Genomic DNA, 15,113 nt, shown 5'->3' with positions numbered 1-15,113 from the left:
TTCAGAGAAACCAAACCAGCCTCTGTTTTTCATTCGTTTTTGAGGCTGAAAACGTTATTTGAGGCGTTTTTCTAGACTTTTTGGAGCTGTTTTTCCATTGACACAATGAAAAACGGCTCAAAAAAATGGCTCAAGAAGTGACACGCTCTTTTTTACGTGCCGTTTTTGAAAACGGCGGCTTAAAAAAATGTCTCTGAACAAAACACTTTTTCTCATTGAATTCAATGGGCAGATGTTTGTAGGCATTTAGCAATTTTTTTTTCAGGCGTACGCCCCGAAATACGCCTGAAAACACAGCGTGTGAACATACCCTTAGGGGTTATTCAGACGGACATGTGCGGAATTGGCCGTGAAAAATGGCTGTTTTTCACGTTCGATTCGCACCCGTGAGGAGCTCGTTTTCACGGATCCCTCATAGACGGACAAAGATAGGCCAAGTGGAAGGGAGAAGGCTGTAAGGGTGTATTCACATGGTGCAGTTTTGCCACGTTTTTTTTTTTGCCATGCTACCGAAAAACGCATGTGTTTAAACTGTGATTTACAGCGACTTTTCCAAATCACGGTAAAAACGCATGCATTTTTTGGGTGCACTTTTTGTCCACGTGGTTAAAAACACGGCAAAACCGCACTGTGTGAATACACCACTGTGAGCCCCTGCTACAAGGCGATTCACAGTACCAGCACGTTGAAATAAAGGGGTAGCAGCGCTCATATGAGCGCTGCGGCCCCTTCAAAACATCTGATCGGCGATGGGGAGCGGCAACTCAAAATGAATTGCTGGGCGGTCCTAGATTTACAGCAGGTGGGCCCCGGCAATTCATTTGAATTGACGGTAGCTCCTGCAATGACTGCAGGGGCTGCCTCTCTTCAACAAAATGGCGCCCATCTTATACTGTATGGGGGAATATATAGGGGCATTATACTGTATGGGGCAGCTGTGGGGGCATTATACTGTATGTGGGCACCTATGGGGCATTATACTTTATAAGCGCAGCTATGGGTGCGTTATACTGTATCGGGGCATTATACTGTATAGGTATGGGTATTATGCTGTATGGGGGCATTATACTGTATGGTGGCAGCTAGAGGGCATTATACTGTGTAGGAGGCACTATGGGAGCATGATACTGTGTGGGATGAAGTGGGTGTGTATCGGCGGGGATTGGGCTGGATTAGAGGCGTGGCTTAAAAGGGAAGAATTTGCTGCACCGGTTGTCCCTTTTTGCGATACTTGAAAGTTGGGAGGTATGCACCTGTGTAGTTCACACATACACGGATACAATCGCGGGCCTCCGATGGGGTTTCATGGCAGCCGGGGGCCTAACAAAAGCCCCCAGGTTTGCCCCGGCTATATGTCTATTGGGCCGTGCCAGAGGCACATCCTAAAGGATTGCCTGTTAGGGTATGTGCACACGACCTCTTTTCAGACATAATGGAGGCGTTTTACGCCTCGAATTACGTCTGAAAAGACGGCTCCAATACGTCTGCAAACATCTGCCCATTACTTGCAATGGGTTTTACGATGTTCTGTGCAGACGACCTGTCATTTTACGCGTCGCTGTCGAAATACAGCGCGTAAAATGACGGCCGCGTCAAAGAAGTGCAGGACACTTCTTGGGACTTTTTGGAGCCGTTTTCTCGTAGACTCTATTGAAAACAGCTCCAAAAACGTTCGAGTTGCTCAAAAAACGTCTGAAAATCAGGAGCTGTTTTCCCTTGAAAACAGCTCCGTATTTTCAGACGTATTTTATTAATTGTGTGAACATACCCTGAGTATTAGTGTATGTTCACACGGCAGCCTCCGTAACGGCTGAAATCTCAGAGCTGTTTTCAGGAGAATACAGCACCGTAATTTCAGCCGTAATGGCATGTGCAGGCGTCTTTCGCTGCGTCCATTACGGATGTAATTGGAGCTGTTTTTCTGTGGAGTCCATGGAAAACGGCTCCATTTACGTCCCAAGAAGTGTCCTGCACTTCTTTGACGCTGGCGTCTTTTTTACGCGCCGGCGCGTAAAAAAAATGACCGTCGGCACAGAACATCGTAAGACCCATTCAAATGAATGGGCAGATGTTTGCCGACGCTTTTGAGCCGCATTTTCGGACGTAATGGGGATAAAACGCCCGAATTACGTCCGTAAATAGTGTGTGTGAACCCAGCCTTAGGCCTGATTCAGACGAACGTGGCGTTTTTGCGCATGCAAAAGCCACTTGACAGCTCCGTATGGCAGCAGCATATGATGCGCGGCTGCATGGTTTTCGCGCAGCCGCCATCATTATGACACGCCATTTGGATGTTTGTAAACAGAAAAGCACGTGGTGCTTTTCTGTTTACATTCATCCTTTTGACAGCTGGTGCGCTGTTTCAGTCGGTTCGCACGGCGTGGTTTTCACACACCCATTGACTTCAATGGGTGCGTGATGCGCGAAAAACGCCGAGATATTGAACATGTCGCGCTTTTTACGCAGCAGACAAACGCTGCGCAAAAAGCACGGACTGTCTGTACTGCCCCATAGACTTCTATTGGTCCATGCGTGCCGCGTGAAAACCACGCGGCCTGCACGGACGCAATTCACGTTCGTGTGAATCCGCCCTTACACTGACAGGCAGTAATGCTTTGGTATACTGAGTATGCCGAAGCATTATAGCAGCGATCAAATGATCAAATAGTGAAGTGCCCTAGTGGGACTAAAAAAATAAGTTATTACTGTTAAATAAAAATGATTACACACAGATCTGCTATAAAAAAAAAACGGATGTGTGCCTGCCCCATAGAAATGAATGGTTCAGTATGCTGTCCGCAAAAAACGGATACGACACTGAAGAAAACAAGGGTGTATTCACACGTGCTGGTTTTGATGTGGTTTTGTTCAGGTTTTCTTTTGCCATTTTTGAAGCCAAAACCAGAAGTCTATTCAAATAAGAGGTGTCTGTCCGTCATACTTTATCTCCCTTTATGATACAAATCCGGTTTTGGCTTCAAGAACTGCATAAAACAAACCTGAACATAACCTGCACGTGTGAATACACCCTTAGCTCTGACATCCTGCTTCCCTCATGTCACACTTAGGGTCAGTTCACACTACGTTTTTTGTCGCTGATTTTGACGCAGAAACCGCAATAATTTAATTTCAATGGGGGGTCAAAGGCGTTTTTTTTCTCGGGCGGCTTTTGGCCGCTCATAGGGAAAAAAAGAGGCATGGCCTTTCTTGACGCGGTTTTCACCTCTGACCTCCCGCTGAAATCAATGGGAGGCAGAAAAACCTGCGGCGCTAATTTCTGAGCCTTTTTCACTGCATTTTTTGCCCGCGGTCCTTGCATTAGCTTCAATGGCCGCAGGCGAAAAACGCTGCAAAACAATATGGAAAAAAAGACCAGGCAGTTCAAAATCTGCCTAAAAATTCCTGAAGGAGTTCTGAGGCAGATTTTTTCTGCCTGCAAAAAAACTCTGTCTGCACAGGGCCTTAGAGGGGAAGCTGAGATATGGGGGGATGTTTGCTGGAAGTCCTGTTTTTCTTCCGTCATGTCGTGGCATAAAGGGAACATTGTAGTCGTCTGTGATTTTCCTTACCTGAGTAATAGACCTTCTTGTTAATCATTGAAAGAGACTCATGCTGACTACAATGTTTACAATGTTCTGTACATGTCTCAAGCAGGTTCTATAGTGTTAGAATATGTTCACACAGCCTATTTTTGGACATTTTCGGGCCGTAAACGGACGAAAAATCGGAAGCAGAACGCCTCCAAACACCTGCCCATTGATTTCAATAGGAAAAACTGCGTTCTGTTTTGACAGGCCATTTTTTTACACGGCCGTTTTGAAAAACGCCCCCGTAAAAAAACGGCCGCGAAAAAGAAGTGCAGGTCACTTCTTTGGACGTTTTTGGTGCCATTTTTCATAGACTCTATTGAAAACAGCTCCAAAAGCGGGCGTAAAAAAAAGCCACGAAAAACGCGAGTGGCTTAAAAAACTTCCTTGAAAACAGCTCCGTATTTTCAGACGTTTTTGAGTTTGTGTGTGAACATACCCTAAGGCCACCACCAAACAACTCACATATCTCAGCGTCCTGGACCTCCACTATGAAGCAGTCACATCTGACTTTCTAGGTTTGACAGGATAGGTAATTCATTTGTGATTACTGGGAACGCCGCAACTACTAGAATGAGGGTCCCGAGCCCCCTGTTTCTCCTCACTGCACGGCCACAGTGAGGAAGAGTTTTAATGGAGCGGTGGTCATACATGTTCTCCATTCACTGCCGATTTTAGCCCTAATGCACACGACCGTGTGTGCCGCCCGAGTCCCGTCTGTGATCCGTTGAAAGAAGGACATGTTTTATCTTTCCACAGATTGGAGACCCACTAAAGTGAATGGGTTAGTGAAAAGTTTTGGGTGCCACTTGGATGCCGTGAAAAACGGCCCAAGTGGAACTCGGTCGTGTGCTAGAGGGCTTAGTGATTTTCGTGGTCCCAGCGATCATACGTTTATCAAATATCCTGTGGATAGATAATAAATGTTTTTTGTGGGATAATCTCTTTAAATAGTTAAACACAAGGGTACGTCCATATGTAGCGTAAACATTGCAATTTTCTGTGCTGAAATTCCGCAGCGTATTACAGTACCAGGAAAGTGGATGCAATCCCAACAAATCTCATCTACACGTTGCAGAAAAAAACTGCAGAAAAAAACATGAGGAAATTGACCTGCAGTGCGGATTCTCCACCGGTAGCATGTCAATTTCTCTTGTGGAAACGCTGCTGAATTTTCGGAACAGAAAATATGGACGGAAATTCTGCGATGTTTATGCTGTGTGTGGATGTACCCTGAGGTTTTGTTTTTTCTGCCAATGACATTGATTACCTATCTATTACCTATGTTAGATTGCTGGAGACCCCACTGGTTGGACCCCCACTGTTCATTAGTAGGGGCCCCATTTCTTTCTCACCAGTACATCTATGGTGGGGGGGAGCTGTTTGGAGCAACGGTTGAGCATTCACGTTGCCACTCCATATAACTGGATTTGGGATAAGAATACAATAGAGTTGTGTGGCGCGGCGGCACGCATGCTCAACCACCGCTCCATACAACGCGTCTCCTCACCAGCAAGCAGAATGGAGTACTGGGGGTACCCCTTATTACTGATCATGGTGGTCCCAGCGGTGGAGCCTCCAATGAGTTAGCATCTGTCCTGTGGACAGATGATAAATATTAGTAATGGGAGCCCCTTTTAACCCCTTGCCGACGCAGCCATTTTTTGATTTTTCACTTTAGTTTTTTCCTCCCCACCTTCCAAAAGCCATAATTTTTTTTATTTTTCAGTAGACATAGCTGTATAAGGGCATGCCCACACGTGGCGGATTTCCTCCGCAACTGTCCACATCAATGCCGCACAGAATCTGCGTTGCAGATTCTGTGGCAGATCTGCCCAAAATGTGCAGTAAATTGATGCGGACTAGCTGCTGCGGACTGCGGTAAAAGTGCTTCCCTTCTCTCTATCAGTGCAGGATAGAGAGAAGGGACAGCACTTTCCCTAGTGAAAGTAAACGAATTTCATACTTACCGGCCGTTGTCTTGGTGACGCGTCCCTCTTTCGGCATCCAGCCCGACCTCCCTGGATGACGCGGCAGTCCATGTGACCGCTGCAGCCTGTGATTGGCTGCAGCCGTCACTTAGACTGAAACGTCATCCTGGGAGGCCGGACTGGAGACAGAAGCAGGGAGTTCTCGGTAAGTATGAACTTCTATTTTTTTTACAGGTTGCTGTATATTGGGATCGGTAGTCACTGTCCAGGGTGCAGAAACAGTTACTGCCGATCGCTTAACTCTTTCAGCACCCTGGACAGTGACTATTTACTGACGTCTCCTAGCGACGCTCCCGTAATTACGGGAGCCCCATTGACTTCCTCAGTCTGGCTGTAGACCTAGAAATACATAGGTCCAGCCAGAATGAAGAAATGTCATGTCAAAAAAGCAGCATAACATGTACATGACAGCTGCGGACTTCATTGCGGAATTTAGAATCTCCATTGAAGTCAATGGAGAAATTCCGCTATGAGTCCGCAACCAGTCCGCCACAACTCCGCAACATCCATTGCATGCTGCGGACACCAAATTCCGCTCCGCAGCCTATGCTCCGCAGCAGAATTTTCCGCATCGTCTAAACGAACACTACTAAATAGAAGTGGAAGTCAATGGAGAAACGGCTCCGCTGCGGATTAACGCTGCGGAGTGTCCGCAGCGGAATTCAAGAGCAATTCTGCCACGTGTGGCTTTGCCCTAAGGGCTTTTTTTTTTTTTCAGGATGAGTTGTTGTACCATATAAAGTACTGGGAAACTGTAAAATTCTTTGTGGGGTGAAATGAGATTCCACCATTGTTTTTTGGGTTCAGTTTTTACGGCGTTCACCGTGAGGAAAAAAGACATGTTAACTTCATTCTGTGGGTCAATATGATTACCGCGATACAAAATTTATATAGTGAATAGAAAAATTTGTTTGGAAAAAAAAAATAGTGTTGCCGTATTCTGGGAGCCATAACTTTTTTACTTTTCCACCGATTGAGCGGTGTGAGGGGTTGTTTTTTTCTGGCGTGAGTTGTAGTTTTTATTGGTACACTTTTAATTTAATTTTTTTGGTCCCCTCGACCAAAATACAGCAATTCTGGCATTTTAATTTTATTTATTTTTTTACTGCTCATCGTGCAAGTTAAATAGTGATATATTGAAATATTATATATAGATGATATATATTATGTATAGATTCTTATGGACGCGGTGATATCCAAAATGTTTATTTTTTTACATTGCTTTTGTGGGAAAAAGGGATTTTTTTATTTATTTTACTTTCAAGATTTTTTAGTATAAAATAAACCTTTTATTTAAGAGGTTTTTTTTACTTTTTTTATAAGTTCCCCATGTAAACTTAAACCAGTGATCGTTGGATCGCTTGCACTATATACTGCACTACTTATGTGTTGCAGTTTTTTATCTATTTTTTACCACCTCCGGCAGGGCTTAAAGGGGGTTTCCCAACTTTATGCCATAATTGTCAGATAAATGCGGGTTTCCAGACCTCCGCTTCGCCTGGTGCGGCGACCGCTGGCCGCAGAATCTAAACAGGGACTAGCGGAGAGAGGGTCGCATGTGCACGTGGCTCTCTCCATTCTGTTCAATGGGAGTTCCAAAAACAGACGAGCAACTGCTGCTCCATAACAACCATTCTGTTCAACGGGAGTTATAAAAACCCTTGTTCGTGTGTTTACGGAATTCCCATTAAACAGAATAGAAAAAGCCACGCACACGCGCAAACCTCTCTCCATTAGTCCAACCCATTAAGTGAGGGTCAGGGGAAGCCCGTTCTCAATATACGTGCGGGTCCCAGAGCTGGGACCCACATCTATCAGACATTTATGCCATATCCTATGGAAATGCTATAAATGTCTAAATTGGGAAAACACCTTTAGGCCTCATTTACACGAGCGTGTGCGTTTTGCGCACGCAAAAAAACGCTGCGTTTTGCGTGCGCAAAAGGCAATTGACAGCTCCGTGTGTCATCTGTGTATGATGCGCGGCTGCGTGATTTTCGCGCAGCCGCCATCATAGAGATGAGGTAGTCGACGCCCGTCACTGTCCAAGGTGCTGAAAGAGCTAACTGATCGGCAGTAACTCTTTCAGCACCCTCGACAGTGAATGCCGATCACAATCTACACCAACCTGTGAATAAAAAAAGACGTTCACACTTACCATGAACTGCCTGCTTCCTCCAGTCCGGTCTCCCGGCCGTTGCCTTGGTGACGCGTCCCTCTCTTGTCATCCGGCCCCACCTCCCAGGATGACGCGGCAGGCCATGAGACCGCTGCAGCCTGTGATTGGCTGCAGCCTGTGCTTGGCCTGTGATTGGCTGCAGCCTGTGCTTGGCCTGTGATTGGCTGCAGCTGTCACTTGGCCTGAATTGTCATCCCGGGAGGTCGGACTGGAGGAAGAAGCCGGGAGTTATCGGTAAGTCAGAACTTCTTTTTTTTTTTTACACGTATATGTATATTGTGATCGAAAGTCACTGTCCATGGTGCTGAAACAGTTTAAGTCTTTCAGCACTGTGGGCAGTGACTGTCTCCTGACGTCGCGTACCCGAACATTTTTTGCCGGGTTCGGTTAAAACGAGTTCGGCCGAACCCGGTGAAGTTCGGTGCGCTCATCTCTAATTTGACACTCCGTTTGGATGTTTGTAACCAGAAAAGCACGTGGTGCTTTTCTGTTTACATTCATCCTTTTGACAGCTCTTGCGTGATTTTCGCGCATGCAACGCAGGACCGTCAGTGTGGCATGCGTTGTTTTCACGCACCCATTGAAGTCAATGGGTGCGTGTTGCGTGAAAAATGCAAGAATATAGAACATGTCGTGAGTTTTACGCAACGCACTCACGCTGCGCAAAATTCACGCATCGTCTAAACAGCCCCATAGACTATTATAGGTGCGTACGACACGCGTGAAAAGCACGCGCGTCGCACGCGCGTATAATACGCTCGTGTAAATGAGGCCTTAATAAGATGGCAGACCTGCTTCATAAATCCCCTTGCAGACTATGATGTAACCCTACGTCAAATGTCAGCAAAGGGTTAATATATAACAGTAATATATGATAAATATGTTTATCTTAGTCTAACGTTATTTGGCTACTTGCCATCTGGCACAAGGTTGTGTAAGATGAGTCACAATAAGTTGCGCAACTTCAATTTTCTTTCCAAAATGCCGGGGCCATACAGCAAGTCCAAGCTGTGATCTCAACCATCTGAGCCATGGGATGTGACCAGGGGAGTAGGTATAGAGGGCGCAGGTGCACGTGGGCCCCCCACCAGGACCGGATGACAAGAGTATTGTGTGTGCCCGTGCTTATCGTAACCCCCTGCATACACCTCTGTGTTCACATCACGTTACAGCCTTACATCATAGCTATACGTTGCGAATAGGCTCCTACATCAAAGATCGCATACTATGTGGTATACATTATTATTTTTTTACTGCATCTGTCTGTAGTCTACTACAGCACAACGTATGCCAAAGGACACTCATATGGCAAATGCCGAGTGAATGTTGGCCTATGGATACGTTCGGCCCATATGTTCCTGAAGGAATTTTGAGGCCGATTTTTCCGCCTGCAAAAAACTCTGTGTGAACAGGGCCTAAGGCTGCCAATACAGGAGTGAGCAATTGGGACTCATTTATCAAAACTAACAGAAAAATTGGTCTTGTTGCCCATCCATAGCAACCAATCTGAACTCAGCTTTTATTACTTAAAGTGTCCTATGGGACCAGCACCTTTTTTAAGAACAGGAGTCCCCCAACCATCGTCCCGTCTGATGAGGTGGCTGCTGGTGGCCGCATCCAGGCAGAGAATGAATGGAGAGGTGAATAGAGAGAGCCTCAATTCTCTGCTGGGATGCCGTGGCTGGTGGCCACCTCACTAGTTGGGTGAGGGGTCAGGGGACCTCTGTTCTCTAAATAAGTGCGGGTCCTAGAACTGGGATCCTGTGTATATGCCTTAAATGTCTGAGTTGGGAATACCCCTTTAAACTTCTCTGGAAAAAATTAAAGCTGTACTGTAAGGTCGTGTTCACACAGTGCAGATTTACTGCAGATTTTGTATGCATTTTTTTAAGCCAAAACCAGAATTGGATTCATGAGAGGAGACACATTCAGGCCTATATTTCTTCTATTTAGGTACCGTTCCTGATTTTGGCTAACAAAAATACCTGCAAAATCTGGAGCAAATCTGCACTGTGTAAACAAGGCCTAATTGGTTGCTATGGGCAGAAAGGCCATCTTTTCAGTTTTTCTTGTCCCCGACCCAATCTCATCTGGTAAGGTGACTGCGGGCCGCCGCATCCAGGGGGAGAGTGAATGATTGGAGAGATGACCACTTACTCGACTGTTTACGTATCTCCCATAGAGGTGACTGGAGAGGGACGCGCACATGCCAGTGGTCGCCTCACCAGTTGAGGTTTGCTATCGGAAGAAAGGCCAGTATTCCGTTTTTCTATTAGACAAATGTGAGCATGTGTCAAAGGTAAAAAATATAAACAACGCATTATATACAAAAATATAGCTGAGAGCTAAAAAATAAACCTTGAGTGAAAACCGCAGGCAGCATACCGAGTACAATCATCCATTGAAGACAGAGACAAATTGGGACAATTGGCAGCTGCAAAATTGTCTACTAGCATTAGATGGCGCTATTAAAAATTTTAACATGCTGGGAAACATTCTTAGGGTATGTTCACACGGCCTATTTACGGACGTAATTCGGGCGTTTTTGCCCCGAATTACGTCCGAAAATAGCGCCTCAATAGCGCTGACAAACATCTGCCCATTGAAAGCAATGGGCTGACGTTTGTCTGTTCACACGAGGCGTAATTTACGCGCCGCTATCAAAAGACGGCGCGTAAATAGACGCCCGCGTCAAAGAAGTGACCTGTCACTTCTTTGGCCGTAATTGGAGCCGTTATTCATTGACTCCAATGAATAGCAGCGCCAATTACGCCCGTAATGGACGCGGCGTTCAAGCGCCTGCACATGCCGGTACGGCTGATATTACGGGGATGTTTTCAGGCTGAAACATCCCCGTAATTTCATCCGTTACGGACGCCCTCGTGTGAACATACCCTTAAAGATCGCGTGTCGTCACATGGAGTCCCCTGTGCTCCGTCGGGTAATGTGTATTGGAGATATTCTCCCCTAAAAGCGTAATACCTCAGTAATACGGCATAGAATGGAGCAAGCAAGAGGTGTAACGTGAAGCTCCTGGGCCATATTTGTAAAATCTGTAACAGGTCCCCTACCTTCCATATGCTATTAGGGTATGTGCACACGACCTATTTTCAGACGTAATTCAGGCGTTTTACGTCTCGAATTACCCCTGAAAAGACGGCTCCAATACATCGGCAAACATCTGCCCATTGCTTGGAATGGGTCTTACGATGTTCTGTGCAGATGAGCTGTCATTTTATGCGTCGCTGTCAAAAGACGGCGCGTAAAATTACGCCCACGTCAAAGAAGTACAGGACACTTCTTGGGACTTTTTGGAGCCGTTTTTCATTGACTCCAATGAAGAACAGCTACAATTACGTCCGTAAAAGACGCCGCGAAAAACGCGAGTAACACAATAACGTCTGAAATTCAGGAGCTGTTTTCTCCTGAAAACGGCTCCGTAATTTCAGGCGTATTTTGCGTTGTCGTGTGAACATACCCTTAATAATACTGACATCTTTTTATGTGGCAAAGGGGCCCTTGGGACCCCTCAAGCACTAGGCCCGGGTGCGACTGCCACCTCTACACCCGTTATACAGTAGCTTCGCTTCTGGAGCATGGCAAAAAATGAACCCAAAAAAATGACGAAACGTAAATGGCGTCCGGCACAAAAATGCACAGTTTATTGTAAGTCCATAAGAAAAAAACTTTTGAAATCAGAGACATGCGGTGGTACAGTGAGGCCCCATGCACCTATATGGGAGCTCTATTATGACTCTGTGCAACACCATGGCCATAATACCACTGTGATCATGAGGCCCTTAATAGTATATATGGTACCTTTAAAATTCATACTATACAATGGAGGAGCCATGTGAATGAAACGCGCAGTTAAAGAGTAAATCCACAGAGCGTTACACTTTAATATTGTATGATCTGCAGCAGGAGTAAGTCGTAAACGGCCGAAAAACGGCGGAGAAATCGGAAGCAGAACGCCTCCAAACATCTGCCCATTGATTTCAATGGGAAAACAGCGTTCTGTTCCGACGGAGCGTTTTTCACAGCGTTTTTTTACGCGTAAAAAAACAGCCACGAAAAAGAAGTGCAAGTCACTTCTTGAGCCGTTTTTCATTGACTCTATCGAAAAAGCACCAAAAATGGCCATAAAAACCGCCGCGGAAATCGCTAGTGGCTTAAAAAACTTCTGAAAATCAGGAGTTTTCCATTGCAAACAGCTCCGTATTTTGAGACGTTTTTGCTCACTGCGTGTGAACATACCCTTATAGAGGTAGAGGTAACAGCGTCTGCAGGGTCACTATCAGATCAATTCTCCTTATAAGTGATTCCGACAATAAAGGGATGTCCCGTCTTAAACGTTTATGACATATCCACAGGCTGCCGTAGAATTTAATGTAGTGGCCCTTTCCGTAACCCCCATAGATATCAGTGGAGAGGTCTTCGAACAAGTGCCGTCACCTCTCCACTGAATTCTATGGGGACATCGACCGCCGTGAATCACTGAGCCGAGGTCACGGATAACCCGCTATCCCAACAGATGATGGTCCCATAGGTGGGACCACATCTATCAGGCAATTTATGCTATAAGTGTTAAAAGAGGCTCTGTCACCAGATTTTGCAACCCCTATCTGCTATTGCAGCAGATCGGCGCTGCAATGTAGATTACAGTAAAGTTTTTATTTTTAAAAAGCGAGCATTTTTGGCCAAGTTATGACCATTTTCGTATTTATGCAAATGAGGCATGCAAAAGTACAACTGGGCGTCTTTACAGTAAAAGTACAACTGGGCGTGTATTATGTGCGGACATCGGGGCGTTTTTACTTATTTTACTAGCTGGGCGTTGTGAATGGGAGTGTATGATGCTGACGAATCAGCATCATCCACTTCTCTTCGTTAACACCCAGCTTCTGGCAGTTCACAGACACACAGCGTGTTCTCCAGAGATCACGCTGTGACGTCACTTCCTGCCCCAGGTCCTGCATCGTGTCGGCCACATCGGCACCAGAGGCTACAGTTGATTCTGCAGCAGCATCAGCATTTGCAGGTAAGTAGCTACATCGACTTACCTGCAAACGCCGATGCTGCTGCAGAATCATCTGTAGCCTCTGGTGCCGGTGTGTCCTCGCTCGTCTGACACGATGCAGGACCTGGGGCAGGAAGTGAGTGACGACACAGCGTGATCTCTCGAGAACACGCTGTGTCTCTGCACTGCCAGAAGCTGGGCGTTGTGAAGAGAAGTGGATGATACTTCTCGTCAGAACGCCCAGCTAGTAAAAGTAGTAAACACGCCCCGATGTACGCACATAATACAAGCCCAGTTGTACTTTTACTTTAAACACGCCCAGTTGGACTTTTGCAAGCCTCATTTGCATAAATACGAAAATGGTCATAACTTGGCCAAAAATGCTCGTTTTTAAAAAATAAAAACGTTACTGTAATCTACATTGCAGCGCCGATCTGCTGCAATAGCAGATAGGGGCTGCAAAATCTGGTGACAGAGCCTCTTTAAGATGGGAATACCCCTTTAAGAAATTGCCAGGTATTATAATATAATGAACCGGAGATTGAGTTTTACAAACCTCTGAGGTAACACGCAGCAGATGTATGCCCAGATAGACTGCTGGTAAGGTTATGTTCACACGCTAAACTAAAAAAGGACGCAAAATATGGAGCTATTTTCAAGGGAAAACAGCCTCTGATTTTCAGCCGTTTTTTAAGCATCAAGCGTCTTTTGATGCTTTTTTTATGGCCGTTTTTGGAGCTGTTTTTCTATTGAAACAATGAAAAACATCTCCAAAAACGGCTCAAGAAGTGACATGCACTTCTTTTTTAAAGGGCGTTTTTTTACAAACGGCCATGGGAACGAAACTAAGTTTTTCCCATTGAACTCAATGGGCAGATGTTTGGAGGCGTTCAGCCCCCGTATTTTCAGTCGTGTTTCGGGGCGTTTATGGCCGAAAAACAGCTGAAAATAAGCCGTGTGAAAATACCTTAACAGTTACGTTGTAGATTTAAAGGGGAAGTATCAGCAGTCACATAACGTGTCGTGCGCCAATTTTGCTTCTATTAAAGGAAAACTGTCCACAATAGAGATGGCACAAATGCTGATAAGGCATCATCGATATGCGCCGAGAGCAGCTCTGCGGATTGGAAGGTGACAATGCACCACAGGAACAAGACGACCCGACCTGACATTGTAACCCATTTCCTGCTATGCGTGTTGCTAGGCAACAGCTCAAACATATTTGGTCATTGCCTAGCAAACAGAGTTCAAAATAGGCCCTTCGGGCTTTTACCATTACAATACTTTTAAAAGAAACCTTTTGTTCCACTGTGGTCTTCATTCAAATTCCAGTTATATTTATCACTTGCACTGCCAGTTTTTACCACAGGAGGCAGCAAATCTTTTCTATAGACATCAATATGGCGATCTAAAGCTGGAAATAGATTTAAATCCTGGCGGTGTACAGAGAGGCGAACACTGGATCCCAGACTGCAAGCTCCAAACCATGTAAGCAGCAGGCAAAGCTTCGCTGACTGTGGTCATTATAATAACACGTCGCAGAAACAGGCAGCAGGAAACACATCACAATTACACCATGATTACAGTCAACAATCAACCAAAAAGGTTGTCCATTATTTATTACATACATATTTATCATGGTGCATATAAGGCCTTGTTCACACGGCGCTAAAAAAAACTACGTGTAACGTGTCAAAAACGCTAGCGTTTTTTTGTAAAGCATTTTTTAAACTACAGGCAGTTTTGCCGCATTTTGTTAGTGCTTTCAGCGCGTTTTTTTTTGCTGAGTAATCAGGACTCCCATTGACTATGGGAATTAGGCGCATTTTTGGCGCGTTCTACGGGCCAAAGAATTGACCTGAAGCTTCTTATTTTTACGCAACATGTTTTTTTTTAACAAACTTGGGTAAAAAAACGTGTCGTATGCACAAACGGCACGCTTTCCCCTTTAATGTCAGTGGGAAGCTTAAAGCAAGCGTTTTTTTGAGTGTAAAACGCGACGAAAAACGCAACAAATGCACGCCGTGTGAACAGGGCCTATGTTTGCAATTTTATAACGGAGTGCAGAATAAACTTAGATGACCGGACCTGTAGACATTTTGTTTTGCCATAACAGATATATTTTCCATTGGTAGAAAATTATTATTCTCCAGTGATTCTCTGGATAATTATTCAGGGTGGTCAAAAAGACAATACAATTAAAGGGAATGTATCCACTATATTTTTCTTTTACTAATTAAAATCAGACAGTGAAACAAATAGTTTTTTCTCATCTGTTTCTATTTTCTGATTGTAGATTTTTTATATTCTATTTTACAAACGCATTTTAAAAAAGT

The sequence above is a fragment of the Rhinoderma darwinii genome, chromosome 3, assembly GCF_050947455.1.
Source record: "Rhinoderma darwinii isolate aRhiDar2 chromosome 3, aRhiDar2.hap1, whole genome shotgun sequence".
NCBI classification, from domain to species: domain Eukaryota; kingdom Metazoa; phylum Chordata; class Amphibia; order Anura; family Rhinodermatidae; genus Rhinoderma; species Rhinoderma darwinii.
The sequence above is the reverse complement of the archived record's forward strand: the minus strand, read 5'-3'. Positions refer to the sequence as shown.